We start from the raw sequence: 4,660 nt of genomic DNA on the forward strand, positions 1-4,660 counted from the left end.
TTGTTTCCAGAGTGCCAAACAGAAAATGCAAAGTTCCCAGTGGCTATAATCTCCGTTTGGCTGATCATTTTAAGGTTAATGTCAAGCAATTGGCCTCATTCCCAGCCACTGCCTTACCCTGAGAAAATAGATTTAGTCAGACATACAGGCATCATCGCTGGCCCTCACATTCCTAACATTTCACTCCAGATTAAGGCGAAATGGTTCTAGTGTTTACTGAAATCTCCTAGGTGTTGCATTTTTCTCATGGTTTTATTCATCCAGGTCAACTACCTAAGGCCAAGACCTCCTAGACTCTAGCATTCTTTCAAAACTGTGAGGAGAAATGTATAGGATTTACGTAAACCTTGCACGTGAATGCACATCAATGGCACTTGTACTGCCTTATCCTACAAAACAGGTAATTCACCTAAAAATTTGTGTCTTTGAGCACATAGCTAGGAAGAACAAACAATGCTGGCCACATACTTTCCTCAGAAAAGTGAAAAGCTAATCTTCTTAATAGGGATATAAACTCACAATTGACTGTGCTTCACACCACTGAGAAGTTAAAGAAACAATTGGGAGAATGTGAACCCTGATTCTTACCCTGTTGTGAATGCATTGTAAACCCTTAATAAATGTTATATATGTCCTGGGTTTTGTAAGGTGCATTTTTATGTGGACTGCCCACCATGCATCTTTGAAATTCATACTTCCCAGTACTACCACTAAAGGCCACTGTCACACCCTGGCAACAGCCCTAGCTAATTCAGGTCAGAAAAAAAATCTGGAATATCTGGAAAAATAGATAACAATTCAAAGATTTTCAGGTCGATTTTAAAAATGAGTGGACAGCAAATTGTGTGGAGTACTGTGACCTCTGGGCGTGTACAAAGCACTGCAGGAGGAGTGCTATTCCATCAAATCTATCCCCATTATTGAAGCCCTTTGTTGATGAAAAGGAAAACTGGGAATTCAAAAATCCGAAATAAAAGAGGAAAAAGCTGGAAATATGCAGAAAGTCCATCAGTTGATAAAGGGTCTCTACCAAAGCATGAACCTATTATGAAATGCTGACAGACATCCTGGGGCTGATAATGAGGTCCAGGTGCAGGGGCACTGGGACGTGTACTCTTTGGGCGCAGTGCACTTTTGTGACACACACAGTTGCCCTTATGCCATTATGTCAGGTCAGCTCATTAACATATTAATGTGACAGTCCAGGCAAACAGTGGATAACATGCTGGGATTGCACCAGGGTCAATGGAAAGGTTACCCAGTGGCCACAGCTCTTAAAGGGCTGCTGATTTCCATAAAAGCTGTCCTACTACTGAAGTTGGGGAGAAATGGCTACAAAGGCTTGCATTAGAGCTGCTCAATTCAATTAAGTGCCTTTGAAGGTCTTGTTGCTGGAGGTCCTGGAGAGAAGTCTTTAGGTTTTTTTGGAGCTGGGACCACAACCCAGAGAAGCCCAATGGCAGAGCAGCCTGGGTGGAGTTGGCTGGAAGAGTAAATGCTGTCTCACCTATGCTGGGATGTTGCCAAAGTGAGTGCCCTCACATTTTTATACATTTCACAATTTTGCCTTTCGCAACGCATGTTGACAGCAATGTACTGCAAGCATGATGGAGCAGCCCTTAGGAAGAATGTACAACACCCTAGTAACTGTTCATGTACTTTCTAAATGCACTGGCATATCCAAGTTCCATCACAGCACTCTGTACAGCTGCCATGCCAGTGTGTTTGTCTGTGTCCCATTAAATGTGGCAAACTGCAAACACCAAGCACACTGCCACACAAAGTTCTCCAAGGACAGACTAACATAAGGCAGACACTGACCCAGGTACTTGGATGTTGTACATATTCTTTTCCATTCCCTAGTCCAGCTCTACATTGCCCCCATCCCTCTTGACCCCTCCATTGTCTATGTTGTCAGGCTGCTTGTCCGATGTCCAATCCTAGGTAAGCCGTAGTTTCTTCCAGACCACACCACAAACTCCGTACCCTTACCATTGATTCCATCCCCCTCCCCGGCCATTATTTCAGGATTGACCAAACTTTTTGTAACCGTGATGGCCTATTCGACCCCGAGCTGAATTTTCAACCCCATAACATTGCCCGTCTCCGCCTTTACCTCATCCTATTGCTGCTGAAACCCTCAACCATGCCTTTGTCGTCTCTAACTATTCCAATGCTCACCTGGTCAGCCTCCACCCTCCATAAACTTTAGCTCATTCACAACCCCTCTGCCCTTATCCTATCCCGCACCAAGTCCTAATAATTCATCACCCCTGTACTTGTTGACCTGTATTGGCTCCCAGTCTCCCATTGCCTCAGATTTAAAATTCTCATCCTCATGTTTAAATCCCTTCATGGCCGTGCCCTTCTCTGTTTTTGTAACCTTCTCCAGTCCTACAACTCTCCAAGAACTCTACATTCCTCCAACTTTGGCCTCTTGTGCATCCTGAAATTCCATCCTCTCACCCTTGGTGGCTATACATTCAGCTGTTTAGGCCCTAAGCTCTGCAATTCCTTCCCTACACTTTTCCTCTCCTCCTTTAAGACCGCCCCTTAAAACCTACGCTTTTACCAAGATTTTAGTCAACCTTCCTAAAATCTCCTTCTTTTGGTGTTCATTTTTGTCTAATTACCCTTCTGTGAAGTGTCTGGGACTTTTTTCTACATTAAAGGTGCAATATTTTTTTGAATTCATTCTTGGGATATGGGTGTCGCTGGCAAGGCTGACATTTATTGCCCATCCCTAGTTGCCCTAAGTAGGTAATGGTGGTCCTTCTTCTTGAACTGCTGTAATCTTGATAGGCCTCTTCAGAGGGCAGTTGTGAGTAAATATTGGTGTGGGACTGGAGGCACACAATGACCAGATTGGGTAAGGACATCAGCGAACCAGTTGGGTTTTTATGACAATCCAAAAGCTTCATGGTCCCTTTTACCATTTCTTTATTTACAGATTTTATTTTTAATAAATGCAAGTTTTTGTTGCTGATGTTGTCATTATCGTTATAGTATCATGGAGCAGTTTAGGCCTCCTGCTCCCCATTGGAAAATTCCAGGCAGTGCTTCTTGAAAGTAAATCAACTGCATGGCTTCTGCCCTGGTTTATGGACCCTGCCCTAATGGCACACTCAGTGGCATTTCAGCTCCTTGATATTATAGCTGGCAGTGATGAGCTGGCCTCGATAAAACCATTTCTATCGCTGAATAAAAATAATTGTTTTAAACAGGACTGACTCCTGTGTTTAATTGTGTGTGTGAGAGAGAGGAGATGGAGATATATACTTTATATAGATCATGAGCAAAAATCATGGGCTGGGGATATACAATTTCCCAAACACAGAAGCTGAACTAGACCATTCAACCCCTCGAGCCTGTTCCACCATTCAATTAGATCATGTCTGATCTGTGCCTCAACTCCATTTACCTGCCTTTGTCTTACAGGATACTTCACTGCAGCAACAGGACCCCCTTTAAAGACCACTTCCCTAGAACTACAAGTTCCAAACCCAACTAATCACAAAATGGGAATTCTAATCAAACTCAAATATGTCATGTTAAGTTTGAAATTATGTGATAATCATGAAGACAAGTTAATTAAATTTAATAGGACATTCAAAAGATTTAAGAACACTGTTTATTTTTCTTTAACCGTATCAAAATTATTTGCCATTCTATATTGATAATACTTTGCTTATTGCATGATACAGCCCTATTATAACATAAGAAATAGGAGCAGGAGTAGGCCATATGGCTCCTCGAGCCTGCTCCGCCATTTATTAAGATCATGGCTAATCTTCTATCTCAACTCCACTTTCCTGCCTCTATCCCCATATTCCTTGATTCCCTTCTTGTCCAAATATCCATCGATCTCAGTCTTGAATATACTCAACGACTGAGCATCCACAGCCCTCTGAGGTAGAGAATTCCAAAGATTCACAACCCTCTGAGTGAACCATAAAGCTTAGTCCATAATTACCTGGTTCATTAATATTTTTTATATTATTGTCATACAATAATAAGCATGAATAACAAATATAACTAAAATATCTTGTGCACCAAAGCAGTATTGCATACACTGGAATCTTAATAGAAGTGGGTCAAAACCAGATGTAGTTTCATAAGATCTGAAGTACCAAGTTTGTAAACTAAACATCTGGAAACATGCACATCTCAAACAACATATGCATACACTTAGTAATCTGTAAAAAACAAAATTGTGTGGCACAGAAAAATAGAGATATAGAAATGTATTGTGCCACTAATATCCCTTGTCCATTATACCAATTCCGTGTGTGGGTTAAACTTCTACATGTGAGGAGGTCTTGGCTTGTTTTGATCTCTGCACCACAGTCATTAATTAAAAGGAAGTTGGTCATGGTCTCTTCTGATTATACACCAGCTTTTGTTCATCGACTACACCAATGTCAGACTGTCACTACTTTGAGAAACCAGCCACATTTTTACATAATTGAAATCGAACACTGCAGCGTATTATACTTTGCTTTTAAATATACTAGCAGCTAAATATATTAAACTATGTTTATGATTGTGTTTGTGCTTAATGCTAACTCCTTTGCTGGCCTTTTCTTAAAGAGAACTTTACCCTATTTAATTCTCATTTTCTTTTCAAAGGTGACGGTATTTATTTTCCTTCTTGCGCTGC

The sequence above is a fragment of the Heptranchias perlo genome, chromosome 2 (assembly GCF_035084215.1).
Source record: "Heptranchias perlo isolate sHepPer1 chromosome 2, sHepPer1.hap1, whole genome shotgun sequence".
Taxonomy (NCBI): domain Eukaryota; kingdom Metazoa; phylum Chordata; class Chondrichthyes; order Hexanchiformes; family Hexanchidae; genus Heptranchias; species Heptranchias perlo.